This window comes from Ipomoea nil, unplaced genomic scaffold, assembly GCF_001879475.1.
Source record: "Ipomoea nil cultivar Tokyo-kokei standard unplaced genomic scaffold, Asagao_1.1 scaffold0205, whole genome shotgun sequence".
NCBI classification, from domain to species: domain Eukaryota; kingdom Viridiplantae; phylum Streptophyta; class Magnoliopsida; order Solanales; family Convolvulaceae; genus Ipomoea; species Ipomoea nil.
The window spans coordinates 355506-378570 of NW_017616633.1; the positions used below are offsets into that span (position 1 = coordinate 355506).

Consider the following 23065-nt stretch of genomic DNA (forward strand, 5'->3'; position numbering starts at 1 on the left):
TAAAAGGAGGGAAAATTCATTGTTTCCTCACCACTACACCAGACACTTCTACATACTACACATATTCCTTTTGTATTTTTTCGGCAGAAGCAATAGGCCAAAAAAGAAAGAAAAATTCAGTTTTCTTTCTTTCTCTTTGCACGGCCGTATGCAGCAGTTGAAGGAGCAACATCTATTTCTTCTTCTTTTTGTGCTACTTTGTCGTGGGTTTGCCTAGCTTCTTTGGTGGCACGGCGGCGGCGTGTGTCGGCAGGTTTTGTCGCACGTCTGATGGATTTTTCGTGAGGTTTGCCGAAGATCTTTGGGGTACTTTTCTTCATCAAATATTTTGTAGAGGTCAGTGTTTGTTCCAGGCATCATCGTTTTGGGTAAGCTCGTAATATTTGTATCATTTTCACCTTGTTCTTGGTGGTTGAATATTTTGAGTACGAGTTGGTATCCCTTTTTAGGCCTGTGAACGTGATAGAATGTATTTGGCCTAGTTGTTGTATTTGATGATTTTTAGGGTGTTTGGCTCGGGTGGTAGCCAGCAACTTTGTACCCAAGATTTTTTATAGTGGAATATTGTGTTGGTGGTGGTCCGTGGTTTTTCCCCGTGGTTTTGGAATTTTCCACGTAAATCTTGTGTCCCTTGTGTCTGTTATTTATTTTGGCTGGTTTGCACCATCTCGTATTTGCGCTCTTGTCGGTCCTGTGATTTTATTTGTCACAGGTGGTGGGATTTTTCCCAACAACAAATATAGTTGATAGTTGATAAAAATTATTTAAATGTTATTTGTTCATGTACAACTACGAAAACAGCACATGCAAGAGCAGATCAAACAACAAATAAACATAGTCAACCAAAGATCTTATCCAGAGAGATTTTTCAAGAAAATTTAAATTGAAGTAGGAGAACAATAAGAAATAAACCTGGCGCATGTATTATAATCTCTTATTCAAGTTGTACACCTGAGAGATTTTTCAAGTCAACCTCGACTCTCGCCTTAAATATTTACCGGCGAACTCTGCATGAGAAACAAACAGATTTAGGGCATTTCGTAAAATGATTTTTGAAAGAAGCAACTTCTGAGGTGGATATTTGCTGAAGAGGAAAGAAGTATTTGGAAATCCTAATGGAGAATGTGAAACCCAAATGGAGAGTCTTCGGGCATCGATGTTGCGGAAGAGAGAGGAAGGAGAAGTTCGCATTGTGCTGTTGATCTCGATTGATAGATTGGAGAATTCGAAACGTTTTCGTCACTTTTATATCATTACTAGTTTTTTTACGCTCTTTATGCGAATGAAATAATGCCCAATTATTATTTTTAAATAAGTATTTTAAAATATATCAATGCAATATTATATAGGAGATGTTTATGCATAAGTAAATAAATGTTCAATTTGTTTATATAAATTGGTAATTTAAAGTATATAAATTGGTAATTTAAAAAAAAAAAAAGTATATAAATTCAAGATAATATATGAGATATTGATTATAATTGTAACTAAAATAAATGTTTGCAAATTTGTAATAACGCTAGTCTAAATACTTAGTCTTAAAGTGATAGTCTAAATAAATACTACTTTTGGTTTAAATTTCTCTAATTCTTCTTAATTCTCTTTTGGGTAGCATTGTTATTGTTTTCATGTTCAGTACATGTCTTCTTTTTTTTTTTTTTATTGGTAATGCGTCATGTGCAATTAGGTTAATGGTAACCGCATAGAGGGATTCATCATGCAATGCGATTATGGTGTATGAAACTTTAGATTTGTCTTGCTATGTATATGAGTGAGATTTTAGTTAGATTATGAACTCTTTATCTTACAAACACCTATTGATATTTAGTACTGGTAGTTTTTCCCCTACATGTTTCATGTGTTGTGAGATGTGTGTCATAGGTTATCATGTGAAAGTATTGAACAAAATATTAATATTTATTATATTTATATAAAATACTTGGTAAATAAATGTATATAACATGTTTTGTATTATAACTTTGATTTTGTTAGCAATAATAATGTTGTAGTGTTAGCAATAATAATATTATAGCGTATAGTTTTAGTCAGTTATTCTTTCTATACTTTAGGAGAGATAGGTGGTAGCTTCCCTATAGGACTCCTAAGGGTATTCTCTTTGTAACTGATCAAGCTTTGAATTCTATCTCTCATCTGGTATCAGTTAGCGATAGGTTGTTCTCCGTTTATCTTTTCCTGAAAAATATTCAGATGTCGACAAACTCTTCTGAGCGTACGGTTACCACCACCACCGTTCTCGCTCCGGTGACCACCAACTCTCTCACCTCAGCCCACCACTTTGTCTCCATCAAACTCACCACAAAGAATTTTCTGTTTTGGTGTACCTAAATAATCCCGTTCCTCCGTGGCCAGGGCCTTCTTGGCTATATTACCGGTGAACTCCCATGCCCACCGGCGACCGTCACAACTCCTCCCCAGTCCGGTGACTCGGCGGCGATGGCGTCCGGCTCCACCACCTCCACGAACCTGGCGTACACGACGTGGATTCAACAGGATCAATCGATCCTTTCTCTGATCATTTAGTCCCTCTTCGACGAAGTGATGCACCTTGCGGTTGGCCGGGATTCCGCCCGTGAAGTATGGGAATCCATCACCTCCACGCTAGCCTCGTTGACGCGAAGTCGATGCCTGAGCTTGCTTGGCCAGTTCCAAACGCTGCGACAAGGAGCTGGTTCACTGGCTGAGTATCTCGAGAAAGCTCAACTCAGAGTCGAAGCACTCTCCCAAGCCGGTAGGCCCCTTTCCACCGATGAATAGATCATGTACGTTCTGAGAGGACTCCGGCCAGAGTTCCGAGCCATGGCGAGCTCTCTCACGGCCTCCAGCTCACAGGTGACGATCTCGCAGCTCTCCGATCATCTGCAGGCCCAGGAGTATATATACTCCGATGACTTCACCATCGGCGAGTCCTCCGGATCATCGGGTTCAGCAGTCGCTTTTTTCGTTGGCCGAGGCCGCAACACAAGCGACTCCAATGGTGGCAGAAACTCCGGCAACGGCGAACGGGGCAGGCAAGGGCGTGGAAGAAATTTTGGCAACGGTGGATGGTGAGGCTGTAACTGATTAAGATTTGAGTTTTATCTGTCATCGATTTTATTAGAAGATAATGTAAATAGAAGACAATAATAATGTAGTGAATATAATAAATTAATAAATTTGAAGGTAAGGAATCTTTTAATGGTAGAAAATGAAGATAATATAACTAATGAAATTATATTTGTTTTAAATTTGTTAATAATGATTTTTTTTAAAATAAAGCAGTATAGAGAAATTTGTTAATAATGATTTTTTTTAAAAAATAAAGCATTATAGAGATGCATCTAATTCTAAATTAATTAAATGTATATGTATTATTTTTTGTTGTAACTACTAATTTATTTAATTTAATAAAAGTAATAAAGTGTCGTACATACTTTTCATCAGCAATAATGAAATCAATGATTTGTTTTTTAATTTTCATTCCTTGTTGAGACAAATTGTTTTGAGAGTTTGTCAATGACAATTGCTACAATTGCTGTCAATAGAGGATGATCATAAATAATTCAAAATATATTATTACAATAGATATTGTTATAATGATATAGTAAAAATTAACTTACAAATTTCTTTAGAAGTTTTAATGCATTAATAAAATTATGATGTGTAAACTTGTTCAATTGGAGCTAGTAGGATGTTAACATTGTCAATTATTTGGAAAATGGTCCTATCGTTTTAGAGTTCATGTGTAATTCTATTTATGATCAATAACTTTGTAGTTAGGCCGCGCAGATCTGACAATGATGTAAGAATAATTTTGTCCAATAAAAAAAATAATAGTATAATATTTGTAAAGTAATATACAATTTTACCATTATAAAAAAATACAAAAAATATTAATACCATAATGACCTAAATCATTCCAATAGAGCAAAAACATAATTGAAATATTAAGTTTTGTTCTAAATAATCAAAAGAAGATTAATTAAACGTTTAAAAAAAAAAAACTTAACTTAAATTTGTTTTTTTTTTTTTAAAAAAAAAATTCAAGAAAATCAAATGAGTTTTAAAGTTCCCGATTTATAATCATTGATACTCAACTTTGAATGCTATGTATTTAGTCGGGCTAATTATATGACCAGAGTTTATGTTAAATTTTATATTATATATTAATTTTTAATACATTTCAACATATTCATAATATATGTTTAACAATTATGCCAACTCTAATTGGGATGTGGTTCGAACCTAAGACATTTTTTATATAAATTAATGAGTATGTTAAAAATAATAAATAGTTAATGGAATATTCCGTTACTAAAGTTTATACTAACGGAATTTAGGGTTATTTAAGGGAAGAAAATAATATAATAGAGAGTAAATAAAGAAAATCATTAATTCTCAAAAAAAAAATCATTAAAGAATACTAAAATCAAAATAATATAAACTATTCATTTTAAGAAACAACTACTATCGATATTTTTTTTTTCTAGTTAAGGCTTAACATTATTTGCTCTTATTAGATTTGTAGATACGTGGGGTTAGCGTGTTTTCAAAAAACATGTGGGGTTAGGGTTATGCTATGGGCTTATATAGTTATATGATTGTTTATGGGCCCAAAATATTTGTTTAATTAGTGGGCAGTTATATTTTTAGTTGGGTTAGATTTTATAGGCAAATTATGTCTAGGAAACGTGTTCACCGAGAATGGTGAACACAAGGTCAAACGATGTCGTTTTTAGGCAAAAAAAAAAAAATCGCGGATGTGAAGTTAACGGCGCGCGTTGATCAAATTATGAATTTTCTGTTATGAGATTATGAATTTTCATAAAATTCATAATCTCATAACAGAAAATTCATAATCGCATAACAGAAAATTCATAATCTCATAATAGAAAATTCATAATCTCATAACTGAAAATTCATAATCTTATAACAGAAAATTCATATTCTCATGGTTCCAAAGTGAATGTGTAGGCATGGTTCCAAAGTGAATGTATGCAGGCATGGATTCGTAATTTATGAATGTCCGTGATTTCGGACGGGAATGTGTAGGCATGGTTCCAAAGTGAATGTGCAGGCATGAATTCATAATTTATGAATGTCCGAAATCATTGTTCACCTCAAATTAAAGTGAAACCGCAAAATGTGAAAATGAAGAAGAAAAGTCACGCAATTAATTAAGAAAAGAAAAAAAAAAAAGATAACGGTGTACTAACACCGTTGGAACCGTGTTCACCATGAATGGTGAACACGGTTCCATGGCATAACGCTCCGATTTTGTATTGTAAATGTGCAGAGCTATTGTATTTTAATTTGTAAGGTGAACATAGTTCTATGTTCATAATTATTGAATTATATGTTTATAATTATAAAGCTATATATATTTATAGTTTTTGAACTTAATATTCATAATTATTGAATTTTATATTCACAATTATAGAATTTTATGTTCATAATTATAAAGTTATATATTTATAATTTTTGAATTTCATATTCTCAATTATTAAATCTTTATATTCGTAATTATGTTTGCAATTCTATGTTCATAATTATAGAATTATATGTTCATAATATTTGAACTATATATTCATAATTATGAACAGTTTTGAAACCGTGTCCACCTTACGGTTTCACAACATAACTTGCCATTTTTTTTGTAATTCTTAAATTTTTTTTGATCTTCTTTATAACTCTGTATTATGTAGTATTTAGTGATTAGTGGTGGTGATTAATACGATTACAATATAATAAACTAAAGTAAAGAGTAGGAAATTTATAGATTTAAGTTTTTTTTAAAAAAAAAATTATGGTCGTTGAAGTATGGAGTCTGAATACAAATAAAGGTGAATGTACTAAACTTTTAATATAGTTTATTATTTTTCAATAATCACCCACCTTAAATATCAATTCTAATTTTAATTGTAAATATATTTATGTTTATAATTTTATCATATCTGACAGGATAATAGGGCTGACACCCGGCCCAGATCATAAGTGGGCATCTGACCCGGCGCCATATTTGACCCGGTACCACATAGAGACCTAACGGGCAAAACTCCAACAGACAGAATTCCAACAGGTGTCACCTTTATTGCAATTGAAGCCACCATTGATGAGAGAGAATTAAAAGCTTGGCTCCCCATTTATATCCCATGTTGTTACCGTTGGCACCTTTGTATAAGTAGATGCTCCCCTCAGCTTGAGGGGATACGTTCAATACTCTGAACAAAGACACACTGTATTTTCTATACTGAAACTAAGGCAATACAACTATTGTTACAATCCGTTATTCTAATATTATTATTACCGGTAACATTTTTACCGTCATTGGTGCTTTCATTGAGAGTCTGAGTCCAACACTCAAGCAGGCGACGACATACACAACTCATTCATCTTTCAACAGCAAAGAATGGTGTCCCGCAGCTCCCACGGATCCCGCAACGTGAACAATGGCAATGCTTCAGGTGACCTCCGTGACCAACTCACCAACAATCGTGGAGGGGACCTCCGAGAACAGCTCAACAACGGGAGGCCCGGGGACCTTCGAGACCAACTCAACAATGGAGGGGACCTTCGAGACCAACTCAACAATGGAGGGGCGAACCAAGTTATGAACCTCCAGGCGACCATTCAGCAAGTAGTAACGGCGGCACTAAATCAGGTAGAGGTGGGACTACAAGTCCAAGTGGCCCCGCCGCGGCCTCAGGAAATAGGGGTAGAGACCCAAAGAAGTGGACCGGCCAGGCGACAACCAGGCCCTTCCCAATCTGCACCAGAACGATTGGGACAGAGGGCGCCTGTGCGGCAAAGATTAGGATCACGGGCCGAGGGGTCCTCTACCAGAGGCCCTCGCCAACACGAAAATAGAGAAGCAGAGAGATCACCCATAGAGGAGGTAAGCGAGTCTCGGGAGCCGACCCCACGTCGACATGTTGATGAGTCGGCCCTATGTCGACACTTAGAGGAGCGACGCGTCGATGAGCCGGCTCCGCGTCGGCATTCGACGGAGAAGCGACGCGCTGATGAGCGGGTTCTATACCGACAGTTGGAGGAGCGGCAGCCGGCCCCACGCCGACACCCTGACGAGTCGACCCTGGTCGAGAGGCTGCATAGAAGAATCGAGGACTTAGCAAGAAGGGTGGAGGCACGGGAGCAGTCGCCGAAACCCGAGGTACGGATGGCAGCACCATTCTCCCCAAGCATCATGGACGTACCTTTGCCGAGGGACTTTAGGTTGCCCGCCGTCAAGGAGTACACGGGGGCAACTGACCCACGTGTCCACATGACGAGGTACAAGACTGCTATGGTAATGATCGGGGCAGGGGACGCCATCATGTGCCGAGCGTTCTTGTCCACCCTTGATGGAGCGGCCCAAGACTGGTTCAACACCATCCCGGATGGGTCGATCCAAAACTTTGGGGAGTTGCCCAAGAGCTTCCTGACATACTTCTCCGGTAGCATACAGCGTAAGAAACCCTTCTCTCACCTCTGTGTAGTGAAGCAAGATAGAGGCGAGAGCCTCAAAGACTTCCTGATAAAATGGAAAAAGGAAGAATAATGTCTACGACTTCGACTCCAAGGCTGAAATCCCGATATTTATCCATGCCTTAAGATCTGGGTATTTCCACAAGCAGCTGAACGCCCACCACCCCCGCTCTTACGAAGATCTGATAAGGACGGCTAACCGCTATGCCGAAGCAGAGGACGTCGACAGGAAAAAGAAGGACGAAGTGGATGGTAGGAAAGGTGGGAAGCCTGGGAAAGCTGGTTCGCCCAGCCAGGCACCACTCTCGAACCACCCGACCGCAGGAAAAGGCCAAGACCACGAACGACCTCGCCTGGTCCCCTTGCGTAATTTAACTCCTCTTACCCATCCCATCAGTGTCATCCTAAAGCAAGCTGAGGAGATGTGAATGGTAGAATTCCCCGAGGAGTGCATGAAGGTCTCCCCAAAGGCAGACCAAACAAAGTACTGCAGGTTTCATGGGCAAGCCGGCCACGATATGGATGAGTGTCACGTTTTAAAGAGACAAATAGAAGAACTCATCCAGCAGGGCTACTTCCGACATTTCGTCAAGCGATCCAAGCAGCAGCAATAGCCGCAACACAATCCACCAAAAAATGTCTGGAGGAATGAGGATGGCACCGAGCCGTCCACCTCGAATGCCAAAAAAAGAGAACATGACCAAATATCTGAGTAGAATGATAACGAGAAAGAAACTGAGGTGGCGCCCATACGACAAAAGAAGCACACCATACACTTTATCTATGGTGGACCCGCAGGGGGTGACACGCCCGCGGAAAGAAAGAAGTGGAGCCGACAACTATACGTGGGAGAAGTGGTGAGTCTTCCCAGAGAAAAGAAACAGAGAAAGGTGGCCATCACCTTCTTTGATGATGACCTCCCAGAGGGCCCGTTACCCCATCGTGACGCCCTGGTGATTGAGATGGACGTCAACGATGCCATTGTCCGCCGCATCTTAGTCAACACGGGAAGCTCAGTCAATGTGATTTATTACGATGCCTTCACTAAGTTAGGGATACCCAGGAACCAGCTCAAAGAAGTACGTACCCCACTCTCTGGATTTACGGGTGATTCAGTGGAGACGGAGGGGTCAGTGGTATTACCAGTGGAGATAGGCACGAGCCCTAACATTCGCAAACTTGACGTGGAATTCATCGTGTTAAGACTCACTTGTGCGCACAACATCATATTGGGGAAGGCGGCACTGGAGAACCTCAAGGCCATAGTGTCGGTGGAACACTTGTGTATGAAGTTCCCTACACCGAATGGGATAGGAGTCGTCAGAGGAGACCAGCGAGCAACCCGTAGTTGTTACGTAAAAGCGTGCAAAAAGATTGGCAGAAAGGATCTACAAGGCCACACCATCTGCAAGGACGATCGATCGGGTAAGGAACTCGGAACATTTGATTAAGTATTTTCCTTAATATTTTGATAGTCATTTGGGACTAGTGCTTGGTAATCGCAGTCCGTCCGGTTTATATTATGAAATCTTTTGGGATAATATCTTGTATTCATGGTCCGGTCGTGTTTGTTTATTGAAGCATTGTAAACACAAAAAGTAAACTTTGTATATATTTCACAAAATTTCTCGTACAATGTATATATAATTTAATATGCAGGTACAAAATCTCTGTCTAGTCCTCTGATCCTTCACTGACGTTATCTATTGAAGTGCCTCCGGGATTCAAATAGCATAGCCTCCGGGATTTAAGTGGCGCGTGCCTCTGGGATTTAAGTGGCGTAGCTTCCGGGATTTAAGTGGCGTGACTTCCAACACCGAGCGTCAAGAATTTAGAAGTAATCAACCCTGCAAAGTTTCAAAACACACGCAATGGATTCAAGCTGCCTTAAGGTCCTCAAATGCTTTCAAAAGACTTCAAGATCTTCGAGACAATCGATTCTGCAAAGCTCCAAAGTACCTGCAATGGATTCAAATTGCCCGCAAAATCAACAAAAATGCCTTCAAATCTCCAAGCGTTCTTCAATGCCTTCAAGCTTTTCAAATGCTCTCGACTCCTTAAGTCTTCAAGTTGTTCAATGCCTTCAAGCTCTAAGCCTTCAAGTTCTTCAAGCTTTTAAGTGTGTCTTGGAATGAAAACGAAGACCCTATTTATACTAAAAGCTTAACCAAAATTCCTCAACCAACCCCCCTTTTTAGTTAATTAATTAATTAATTAATTAATTAGGAAAATGAACCTTGTCCAAGACCAAGTCCAGGTTCATTATTGTATAATCTAATTCAAATTCAAATTAAATTATACTCCCTCCGTCCCGAATTGGTTGGTCTCATTTGCTTTTTGCACGCTTTTTAAAGAATTAAAGTAAATGCTATGTATTTTCCAATTATGCCCTTCACTTTTTTACTTTTGGAAATAAAAGCAAAAGTCATAAGGGTAATTTGGGAAAAAGTAGAATGATGATGATGTTCAATTTTGGAAAGAAGACAACATTTTGGGACAAACTAAAAAGGAAAGTAAGACATGCAAAATGGGACAGAGGGAGTAATTATCTAATTCAAATATAATAAAATTAATATTATATTTAAATTATAATTATAATTATAATTTATAATTCAAATTCAAAATATGAAATGGGCTTGGACCAGATAATTAATTAATTCAATGGCCCACATCAAACTTAATTGGGCTAATTAAATTAAATTAATTTCTATGATCCAATTAATCAAATTGGCCCAATCATCATTCTCAACATTGGCCCAATAACACTTTAATCGGTCCATTTATCGGGTTCAAATTTTCTGTGTCTACAAATTGCCCCCTCGAGACTTGTCGGGACATGCGCTGTCTGATGTGCTTGGTGCGAGAAAGTCTCGAAACTTAACGAACGGTCTTTTAAACTCATCGTGGTGCATCTGAACTTCATTGGGCCCAAAACACATGCATAATATTTATTGAGTCTAAAATCATTTTAGGATATGTAGTGCATCTTGATCCTAAACATATGAAAACACCGACATGTTGACCATCAAAAGCTATTGGTCCATGTTGGATATTCCAAAGCCCAAATTCAAAATCTATGCAGAAGCCACCGCACCGCGGTTTATGTTGAAACTATCTCCTGGGCGAAAAATGCGTTGTAATCCTGATGGCAAACGGCGTATCAAATCCGAACACCGCGCCTAACTCTATCACAATTTGCTAAGAAAGAGGAACGTAGAGTCCCAACTCAATCCCAACACTGCCCGATCGTTTAGTATAAATAGGTGCCTCAAGACAGCCACAATCACGCCAATCAACAGAGCAGAGGACCAAGGAAGAATTTGCAGTCTGCTCCTCTTACCAAGTCCGTCCTTTCTATCAGGTAAACTCTTTGCTCCTAATTTTCTATTTTCTATCTTCGTCCGCATGCATTTTATTGTAGGAAATAGGAAGAGCAGAAACGATACAGTTGCAGCGTGAAGAAAACGAAAGGCCGACCACCCATCGTTTGTTTTTTTTTCATTGCTGATCGTTGACTTCGCCGGAGATTGTCTGTTTTTTTCTCTTTTTTTTTTGAATGCCACTGGAGATTTGTTGCTGCTCTCGCCGGAGGCCGCCGTTGGGAGATTATCGCTCCGGAGACCGTTCTTCGTCAAAATCACCGGAAGTTCGTCGCTGAACTATTGATGCTTGCCGGAGGGTTTTTGTTGTTTTTTGTTTAGTTGGAGGTTGCCGGACTGCTGGAGGACTTGAACCCACCATCGCTCAGAGGACGCTACTTAGCCCCCTCGCTGGAAGCTTTTGTTTTTTTTTGTTTTTTTTTTTTTTTTTGCAGAAATCGCTGGAGTTTTACCACCACGATTGCCAGAGCTCCGTTGCTGCCTTTGCTGGAGCTCTTCGCGGAAAACGCCGTTAGATCGCCATTGCAGAGGCTCTGCTCCTGGAGTTCGCTACTGGAGATGGATTGAAGCTTATTGTTGGAGCCTTGTTTTTTTTTTTTTTCCGTGAAAACTGACGCTGCGAGACCAGAAACCATGGATGTTGATCTCTGCCACTGCCGGAATCCGATCGTCGCCGCTGCCGGAGGTTCTTCGCAAAAAGTCGCCGATCGCCGCTGCCGTCCACCGCTGGAGTCTGCCGCGTACTTAGAGAGAAGAAAAGATAGAGAACTACAAAATGAAACACGGTGAAAATGCCTTTGTCTTTGTGAGCTGGGAGGAGCTTTAATCTGATGGTGAATTAATTTGATGGTGACAACACACCCTCTGGCAACCTACAACACAGCCACCAACCCCTTCACTTTTCTCCCCTTTCGTTTTTCACGTTTTCTTTATATTCTGCTTCGTTTTTTTTTTTTTTTTTTTTTTTTTGTATTCGTTTTCTTTTTCTTTTCTTTCTTTTACCCTACTTTCTGTTTACGCTTTTTTTTTTTTATTGTTTTTCTTTTCATTTTATATTCTTTTTTTTTTTTTCGTTTCTGTGCTTTGTCTTTCGTTTTTTTCTTTTACTTTGCTTTTCGTTCTTTTTTGTTTTGTTTCTTTTTTGCTAATATCTTAATAGTAATACTATGATATAATAATAATATAATAATAATAATAATAATAATAATAATAATAATAACATTACTAATAATAATGATAATACTAATAATAATAATTATTATTATATAATATTGTGTATATATGTATACAATGTATTAACATATGTAGTCCACATGTAGTATATGTATACAACCATTATTGCATAGACAACGGTCCATAAAATTGTGTGGACCATAGTCCAAAAAATTTGCCATATATATATAATTCGTCAATTTAATTTTGTGTTATGTATATGCTATATATTTGTGCATAATATATCATAGTTATTGTTCTTTTTTTTTTTTTTTTTTTTTTTTTTTTGCAGCGACTTTTCGACTTGACACATTCAAAATGGCGTACTTTCAAGATCAACGACGTAACGGGCAAGATGTCATGGTGATATCAAGCAGAAATAGCGATCATCAAGTCACATTGACGGTTAACCCACCCATAGTACTACGTGACCCGCCAAAGCTCACGGTGTCGTATCACGAGAGCAACTGGACCCCCGAGTACGAATGCCCGCCATCCAAGGTGTGGACCTTGCTACCCAGAATGCAGCACCAACCTTCTAAAGACGCCCTTCCTACACTGGGGCATCGTATACTTAATGCTGAGGTCTCGTGGGGCCAAGACATAGACTTCGAGGGCGAATTCACTTTTCTAAAAGGATATTGGGAGTGGGTTGAAGAAATGCTTCACTTCTCCCACGACACCTTAAAGGAGGGGAAGATATATGACGCTGTGTACGCGTCATTATTTACATATGACCGTAACATTAACATTGTCAAAGCCTTCTGCGGAGCATGGTGCCCGCGAACCAACACCCTGATCACTTCGTCTGGTGAGGTGAGCATATTGCCTCGGGATTTGTACGTTCTTGGGGGACTACCACTGCCCGGCGGCATTTATGACGAACATATCCCGAGTGCCCTAGACCTAAAAAGGGGCCCAAACAAGTGTTGTGCAAGCTTATTCGAGGCCTTTTATCTCTTAAACCAGCAAGAGGGTGGCACCCCTTTGTTCAAGCATCGCGATGGATTGACTTCTGGTGCAGAAAACCGCGAACACATCCAGCTCCTCCACCTCCATCTCAAAAGGACAGGAAATCCCGGCCAAAGAATACCCACAACCCAAGCGGAGAACTTAACAAATCCATCAGGTGGTTAGATGTGAGCAGGACACCTTTCTCGAACTAGGCATCTCCCGGCGTTTCGAAAAGGAAGCTTACTTGGCCGCGTTTTTATCTTGTTGGCTTTGCGTGTTTGTACTACCAGGTACACCAACAAGAACCATTCGCCTAGAGACTTTCAAGATAGCATGCATGATGGCTAGAGGAGATAAGATATGTCTTGCGGCTCCAGTACTTGCTAGTATTTATTCTGGTTTAAACTCAATCTCGGAATCCCACTCTCCTGGTCAAATAGGAGATCATTTTTCCAATCCATTACGTGTACGGCTGCCTAGCAACTTACTACCAAACTCACTTTAAGACCCCCAGCCTTACGTTAGCAAACCCAAAGATGGTCACTAATTCTGGAGAAGGTGGTGCAAGGTATTACACCGAGATGGATACCCGCAAGAAGATATTCAAAGGGGGCGTTTCTTGGCTCTGCAACTCCCGCAAGGATAATAGAGATTTTATCTTTTACGACGACCGTAGAGGGAGTAGAGAAGACTTTGAGTATTTCATATGTTTGCGCCCCAGCTTCCTCGTTTTGCACCAAGGGTCTCGATGCAAAGCTGAGCCTTATATGCCGCATCGCTTCAGTTGTCAATTTGGATTCTATCAAGCATATGCCCCCGGCCTGTTGGCAAAGGATGTTCGTTATGCTTCACTCACCGAAGGATTCCGACTTCATCGCCAATATGATAATATCAACTCCCAATCCAGGGCGACATTTCCCATGAGCCCGGCTGCTCCAAAGAAGCATTTTTCGAACGAGTACAAGGCCTAGTTGATCAATGTGAGTGCAAACCTTCTCGAGAATCATTTCACAAACATAGCCGTTAACGGAAACCCAAACGTACCTGTTGGCGAGGAAGGAACTCAAGAACAAAGAGACCAATTGACCACCTCAAGGAACAAAAAAAACACCTGCACAAGAGGCCATGTCATCTCGGGATAGAGCCCCAGGACATGCCGTTCGAAGGAGCAGGGAGGAGTAAGCGAGGCAGCGAAGCTCGGACGAGGATGCTGGTAGTGATGACGATCAAGATCGCTGTTGGAAACGGCCTAGAGGGAGACCATTGAACCAGGTTAAGATACTTCCCCAAATTCTTCCGTTTCGTATATCGTTGGACTTTGGCCTTTGTTAACGTACATGCACTACTTCTTACAGGATCCTGCCGAGCCACATGTTAGCAACGATGTCCAGTCATCAAATCATCAATCTTCAATGGGACAAAGTGGCGGACGCTCTAATACCCTTGACCTCGAGGTAGAATCCCACCAGTCGATGTTGCCTTTAAACACAACTCCTCAGGAGACGCAGCCAGAGCCGTCCCAAACCTCTATCTTCCCCGGCGAGGAGTCGTTTATATCACAATACATGGCTTTCATTGCAGGAGTTTGGAGTAGTATCTGCAGGAAGCTTAATGAGATTCCAGCTGAAAGAATTTCTTCTTTCCAAGGAAGCGTTGAAAGACAACTCCAAGAAATGGGACGGGACGGGGTGGACCTATCAACATTGAAGCGACGAGTGGCCGAGTTCTTTAACAAAGCCAAAGATTACGATCGAGCGCGGTCGCAGCTCTCGAATGCACTGCCCGTTGAAACCCAAGCCGCGAAGCTAGTTCTATCGCAAGGTGTCCTTATAGAAGCTCAACGGAAGTGTTCTCAAACCGAAACGCTTTTTCTTGACGAATAGAAAACCCTCAAAGACGCCGCCGATCGAAAAACCCTCCTGGAGAAAACGATAAAGGATGCGCAGGAAGAGTTGAAGGAGATTGAAGCCAAGAACCCGGAACTCCAAGACCGTATGACGAAGGCTCAAGAACAACATAACGCATCACAAAAGGCCGTGACCACCGCTGAGGAGGAAGTTAAACGTATTCGAGACTGCCTCACGTTGACAGATGAAGATGAAGAAAAGCTTACTTCAATCAAAAGAGAGCTGTAAGCGTATAAGGAAGATCTCATGAGCTTTAGAATACTTTAGATTTTTTTTTTTTTTTTTTGCTTAGATTTTTTTTGTATAACGCATGAGTTTTATACTTGGAAACAAGACTTGAATACGACTTGAATTATCTTCTCTTTTCAACAATACTTGCAAACAATTTTCTTGATTACAAGTGCAAAAAAAAAGAAAGTATACTCGGAGGAAAGTAATTGAACTTGAGCATGAACAGAAGCAACTAAGTCTAAACCCAAACGAGTCACTCTAATAGAAATCTGACAAAAGAATTCACCCGTAATTACAACATGAACAGAGATGACCCATCTCCAATGCATCTACATTATTCGAACAAACGTGACATAAAGGGGACACAAAGGGGTTTATTTTAGTTATGACTGAACTTAGAAGAGGAAGTGTTTCTAAGCTGCCTACGTACTCCTGCAAAAGAGATCAAGTCAAACGTAGTTCAAAGGACCATTTGAATAGGTAGGGCCGTTCACAGTTTAAACTCATGCGGGCCAGGAGTTTACCGTACACAGTTTAAGCTCGTGCGGGTCAAGAGCGTCTATGACTTCGGCCCACCCATAGACAAGCGAGATGCATTAGCAGTTTAACCACGTGCTGCAATTTTTGTGGGTATCATTCATTACGTAGTCCGTGTGCTTAGGGATGATAGATCTTTAAGAATTTCCCGTTAATAGGGCCAACTCGCACACCATCTTCATCAATTAGCTTTTAATCACCTCCTGAGTATGCTTCTTGTACCACGTAAGGTCCATCCCATTTTGGAGTAAACTTGTGCCCAGTTTTCCTTGTAATAATGATAGGTCTACGAACCGCCAACACCTTGTCACCAACCTGAAATGAGCGAATCCTTACCCTCTTGTTGAAAGCTCTAGAAATTCGAGCTTGATAGCATTCTAAACTTTGTTGGGCCTGCAATATCTTCTCATCGAGAGCTTCTAACTCTGCCAACCGCAACTTTACATTATCCTCGTCTGTAAGGCCTTCTTGGATAGCTAACCTTAGAGAAGGTATTTGGCGTTCAAGAGGCAAGACTGCCTCAACCCCATAAACCAGTGAGTAGGGAGTGCTCTGTGTTGGTGTACGGTATGTAGTTCTGTATGCCCACAGTGCTTCTTCCATCCTCTCTTGCCAATCACGTTTTGACTTCGACACCACCTTTTTTAGTAGATTGCATAGAGTTTTGTTAAAAGCCTTGGCAAGTCCATTTGCAGCTACATAATAAGCTAATGAATTTCTTTGCTCGAACTCAAAAAGTTTGCAGATTTTATCCATCAATTTATTATCGAATGGTTTCCCGTTGTCGGTTAGGATATACCGAGGGATGCCAAAACGATAGATAATGTGAACTCGGATGAAGTCTGCAACATTTTCCTTCTTCACTTCCTTTAAAGCCACTGCTTCAGCCCACTTTGAGAAATAATCGGTGGCTGCTAATATATACGAGTGCCCTGCTGATGACTTGGGTGTAATAGGACCAACCACATTGAGCCCCCATGCATCAAATGGCCACGATGCTACCGTCGGATGTAGCGGTTCAGGAGGTTGATGGCTAAAGTTCGCATGGAATTGACATGCTTGACATCTACGTGCATAGTCTATGCAATCCTTTACCATCGTAGGCCAGTAGTAACCCATTCTTTTGATGTGAAAATGTAACTTAGGACCAGACTGATGAGCACCGCACACTCCAGAGTGAGCCTCCTCCATCGCTTGTAAAGCCTCCTCTTCGCCTAAACATCAAAGAAACACACCATCAAACGAGCGCCGGTATAGCGCATCCTTGAAATATATGAAGCGAGGAGCTCGACGTCTTACATCTACCCTCCTACGAGGGTCTTGAGGTAACTTCCCATCAACAAGGTAGTCAATCAACGATTGCCTCCAATCCTCTTTATCTACCTCATAGACAGAAGCAGTAGGGAGTTCAACAATGTCGTCAAGAGAGCCATCGTCTTCGAATATTGGAGGGACCACCCATTTTTGGCACACGCGCAACCGAGCCTCATCTATAGGATGGGATATAGTTGAAGCCAAAGCAGCTAAGGCATCGGCTTGCTTATTATGTTTCCTTGGAATGTGCTCCATCGTAGCATCTCCTAGCCAATGCAGGAGCGTCTTTGCATAACTGTTGTATGGGATCAACTCTGGCTTTTTTACTTCGTAAACCCCAAGTACTTGGTTGATAATTAGTTTGGAGTCCCCGTATATGTTAACCCTTAGTTGCTTCATATCGGCTGCAATTTCAAATCCCAAAATGAGTGCTTGATACTCGGCAACATTGTTCGAGCAGTGTTCCGTCAAGGTAAATGAATAAGGAAGCACTTCCCCTTCAGGCGTAACAAAGACAACTCCAGCGCCTGCCCCCCTCTTTGTGTGCCGCTCCATCAAAGTACATCTTCCATGGAGGTAAAACTTCAACTACAAGCACATCCTCATCAGGTAGGTCATTGGACAGCTCCCATTCGGCCGGAATTGGATGATCAGCTAGGAAATCTGCTAAGGCTTGCCCCTTGATGGACTTCTGTGGTATATAAGTGATCTCAAACTGTTGAAATAATAAGTACCACCTAGCAAGTCGATCGGAAAGAACAACCTTTGCCATGACATACTTCACTGGGTTTGCCTTGGAAACTAGTCGAATTGTATGCGCTTCAAAATAATGCTTGAGCTTCCTGATGGCGAATACAAGGGCCAGACACAACTTCTCAATTGGCAGATATTTGAGCTCATTTGGCGTCATCATTCTACTTAAATAATAAAGGGCATTTTCTTTCCCATTATCATTCTCTTGTGCAAGTAAAGCACCCACAGAGCTTTCTTGGGCAGAGATGTAAAGGATCAGCAAGCGTCCTGGAATTGGAGCAGTCAGCACAGGCGGCTTCATTAAATAGGACTTGATGCTTTGAAATGCATTCTTGCAGGCCTCATCCCATACAAACGGGACACCCTTCTTCATTAATCGGCTATAGGGCTGACATCTTCCTGCTAGGTTTGATATGAACCTTCTTATATAAGCCAACTTCCCTTGCAAGCTTTTAAGCTCATGAAGGTTCCTTGGCTTAGGCATCTTCATTATAGCGTCGATCTTTGCTTGTTCAATCTCAATGCCCCTATGTCGAACAGTAAACCCAAGGAATTTTCCAGCAGCAACCCCAAAAGCACATTTCAGGGGGTTCATTTTGTGTTGAAACTTCCACAAGTGGTCAAATACTTGTCTTAGATGCATCATGTGATCTGTGCGAAGTTTCGACTTCACAACCAGGTCATCTACGTAACATTCCACCATTTTATATAGCATGTCGTCAAATATAGTCTGCATGGCCCTTTGGTATGTAGCACCTGCATTTTTCAGACCAAAGGCCATCACTTTGTAGCAGTAGATGCCTTTTGGCGTACGAAACGCTGTAAACTCCTCATCTTCTGGCTCCATGCGGATTTGATTGTAACCGGATGAGCCATCCATGAATGACATGATCTCGTGTCCAGTTACGGCATCTATCATTAACTCTGTGATAGGGAGCGGGAAGTCATCTTTCGGGCATGCAACGTTAAGATCTCGAAAGTCTACGCACACACGGATCTGGCCGTTCTTCTTGCGCACAGGAACAATGCTGGATATCCAAGTTGGGTATTTAACTTCGCGAATGAAACTAGCCTCTATAAGCTTGTTGACTTCTGCTTCGATTGAGGGAATGAGCTCGGGGCGGAAGCGCCGTTGAGCTTGCTTAACCGAGTGACACCCCTTTTTCACTGCCAAGCGGTGCACGGCTACCTTTGGGTCCAACCCTGGCATCTCCTTGTATGTCCATGCAAATACATCAATATATTCTTTCAAAAGTGTGACATATATTTCTTCATCTTCGTTGGAAAGGAGTGAACTAATGAAGATAGGTCGAGGACTTTCAGGAGTTCCTAGATCCACCTCTTTTAGTTCGTCCACTGCAGCTTGTACCCCTTCTTCTAGCTCTTGAGGCGCATCCTCTGCATCTTCACCCTCGGTTGGAATCTCATCGTATAATATTATATGAAATGACGATGCCATCTCATATTGACTTGGTGTTGCCTCACAACTTGAATCAATGTTTTCTTGACTTCTTCCTTGCACTTGGGTGTGTACAATGGTTCTTGGTTGGACCTTCAAAACTTCACCACACGAGACACGGATATTAACTTCTCTTCTCATGCGAGATGGAACGGCACTCCTGAGCTTTTTTTAGGGTTCCATTTCAGTAGGAGGGTTGGTCTGCTCCTTCGAACTCTGAGTAGGCCCAATTCTATCATGTACTGATTTTCTCTTAGCAGGTTTAGGATTCGGCCCAAGTCTGCGGAAGACTGATTGTCGTGATTCTACATCTCCGATTCTATCAAAAACATACTGTTTCTTGTCACCTTCCTCCTCATCTGTAGAAGTGATGCAATTACTAGTGGCTCTGTTTATGAATATTCGCACTGGCTTAGGGAGGACATAACCCAATCCTTTCCGTTCATGCGGCTCCTGCTGATTTGACTTGCCTTTACCACCAGCTTCTGGGATGAGTTTCCCCAGCTTTTTTGGCTCTTTGGGATCATATCCAGCTTTGAATAGAAGTTTATATACATTAGGGTCGAAGCCGCCAGTGCGCCTAGCGGGCACTGTTTGACTTGTCCCAACTTGAATTTCATCTTTAAGCGGTTTAACTGGAGCTTCTTTTAATGTTTCAATCCTTGCGAGTGGGAAAACAAGTTCCCTGTCGCAATGAGCTTGGTCTACAACTTGCTTGCCTTTTCACTTTAGATCAAGAGGTGTGTCAACATTGCTTTGCTTAGCCTCCTCTACAACTTGTTTCTTCAAGTAAAACTTTGCATCTGCAAAGTATGATTCTGCTCCAATGAAGGGAGTTTCATCAGCGACTACCTTTTCTATCACCCCGCCTTTTTTCAAACATGAGGCATTGGTGCCAGGATGAGGGAACTACTCCATTCTCATGTATCCAAGGCCAGCCCTGCAGCAAGTTGTACGACGTCCTAGCATCTATCACATAACATAGTGTACTTGAGTTTAGTGTTCCGATCCTGAGGTTGAGTCTGATGGTACCCAGTGCTCTTTGTCCGCCTTGATTAAATCCTTGAATCATTAAGCGGCTTTGAGAAAGCTCATCAGTGGAAATGTCGAGTTCCTTCATCGCCCGGAGTGACAGAATGTTCACAGCCGACCCTTGATCAATCAAAACCCTTTTAATCTTTTGCTCGAGGGCGTAACCTTCAACAAACAACGGACGATTGTGTGGTGTACCACCAAGCAATAGATCCTCATCTTTAAAAGTTATCTCGGCGGTATAAGACGCGGCTTTGTGGACTTGAACCTCGTCACCTCCCTCAATCACGGGGAATGAACATTCCTCGTCTTCAACATGTCTCTCTTTAATATTCAAGCGAGTTCCGGGAATATTTGTCCCATGCGGAGGAAGCACCTTCGGCATGTATTGAGCCAGGGCAACTGGTGTTCGAGACGTGCCGGGACGTCCTCTCATCTTTGTGTCATAGGCGAGGTCCCTTGTTGGCTTTCTCTCAACCCATTGCTTCGTTATTCTCTTCAAAGATCTAACATGTCCAGCATTGTTCCTTTGTTTTTTGCGGGTAACAATTACCCAATCCTTCTCGCATACCGGATTGACTTGTGGTAACTCCGGCTGTTGCCTAGTAACACGTTTCACAATAAATGGAAGCGGGCGTTTGTATTGCTTGCCCCCATCCTCTTCATCACTTTCCTCAACTAACGGAGTGAACCTTCCGAATGAAATTTGGTTGGTGCTGGCAGTTGCATCAGCCAGCTCAATCTTTCCATCACGAGCAAGTCTCATCACCTTATCTTTAAAGACGAAGCATTTTTCAATCGGGTGTCCGAGGAGACGATGATACTTGCAATAGTTGGGGTCATCCACCTTAGAAGCTTCTTCGGGACGCTTCATCTCCGGCAATTCAATCAACTTGAGCTTTAACAATTCATCAAACATGGGTGACACATCAGAATCCAAGAACGGATACTATTTTTGCTGCATCTCTTAAATGATTCTAGTACCCCGAGATGGGCGGAAAAATGACCTTAGCCTGGGATTTTCAGTCACTTTGGCGAAAACCCGCATTGGTGTTGTTTTTACGTTCATGGCCTCCTTCTTTTCTTGTTTCGGGAAGGGCTTGCCCCCTTTCTTGAATTCTTGTTTTACAGGTGCCTTGGATGAGCTAGGGATACTTGACATGCCGAGCCCCCCATTGGCTTCAATACTCAATTCCATGTCGTGAGCACGACTGGATAGTTCTTCAAATGTTCTAGGCTTGATTCCCTGCAAGATATAAGAGAGCTCGAAGTACATCCCTTGGATGCACACCCCTTGGATGCACATTTCAATTGCGGAGCTTTGTAATATCCTCTCTTTACAGTTAAGGCACAACTCCCTCCATCTCTCGATGTAAGCGCCAGCACGCTCACCCTTCCATTGGTGGGTAGTAGTGAGTTCCAAGAAGCTGACAGTCCTCCTGGTGCTGTAGAAGCGGGTGAAAAACTCGCGCTCCATATCATTCCAGCTATCAATGCAACCATGCTCCAGGTCTGTGTACCAATCAGTGCCCTTCAGAGAGCGGACGAACTGCTTGACGAGGAGATCTCCGTATGTTCCTGCATCATTACAGGTTTCAACAAAGTGGGTGATATGCTGCCTCGGGTTGCCTTTTCCATCAAACTGCTGGAACTTGGGAGGCTGATAGCCCAGCGGCATTTTCATTTCTTCAATTCTCTGAGTATATGGCTTAGTGTAAGTATATGAAGATTGTCTTCCCTCGAGCTTCCCTTTAATTGCTCCCATGATTTAGTCGTTCAACTGCTCGACGGGTATCATGCCCTCAGAAATTGGAATACTCTTCTCGGCGGGTGATGGACGAGAGATTGTCTCTTCTATTCCTGGCCTACTTTGATGGCGTGGTGACTCGACATCAATCTCATCTCCTTGGGTTTGAAGCTGCTTCCAGGAAGCTCGACTTGCTTCGTCGTTTCTTCCGCTTTCAACCTTTTCGCCGAGCTCATTGATCCGCCTTTCTTGGTTATGCATGAGTGCAGCTATCCCCTCGAGGTATTTAGTGATGTTTGCGAGTTGTTCTTCCACCGAAGCCGCGTTCGTTGTCATAGCGGGCATAATTGTGTATATGTGATTCCATTCCGGTGAGGTTCTCTGAAGAAGTGACGACTGTGATGAATTTCCACCGCTTGGAGTTTTATTCGAGGGAATAGGGCTCGCAGGACTCTTGTTGCTTGGAACCCCCTCACTTGTAGGATTCTGGTCAACAACAGTTACCTTTGTAAAGGATGATCCTTTGTCATGTGCAGCTCTCCGTGACATAGTGGAGTTTCTATCAATCCTTCGGACGATGTGGCGGGCAATGTCCCAGGCCTCGTGCAGCTGCACCCCTAGGTTCCTCACTCGGCTTCGAGTCATTGCTCCTCCCACGCCTTGGCTATCACCGGAACCGGACGCAAATAATGCCCTGGAGTGGGTAGCCAGAGCATATGTCATCTTGGAGGAGGGATTTCTTGATGCCATTTAGATTCCTTCCTTATAGAGCTCGCGAATCAACAGTGAAGAGATGAGAGGCGGAGCTGTCCCATTGGGCATGCCAAAATCTGTAAACACAAAAAGTAAACTTTGTATATATTCCACAAAATTCCTCGTACAGTGTATGTATAATTTAATATGCAGGTACAAAATCTTTGTCTAGTCCTCTGATCCTTCACTGACGTTATCTATTGAAGTGCCTCCGGGATTCAAATAGCGTAGCCTCCATGATTTAAGTGGCGCGTGCCTCCGGGATTTAAGTGGCGTAGCTTCCGAGATTTAAGTGGCGTGACTT

The 23065-nt window shown here is 41.7% G+C and overlaps 1 long non-coding RNA gene across 1 annotated transcript; it reads left to right on the forward strand.

Annotated features, from left to right (window-relative positions):
* The first annotated feature begins 137 nt into the window (after positions 1–137).
* Positions 138–11063, forward strand: LOC109191388. The gene is made up of 3 exons (XR_002055907.1): positions 138–330; positions 7729–7734; positions 11051–11063. It is a non-coding gene; the product is annotated as an uncharacterized LOC109191388 (long non-coding RNA).
* The last annotated feature ends 12002 nt before the right edge of the window (positions 11064–23065 follow it).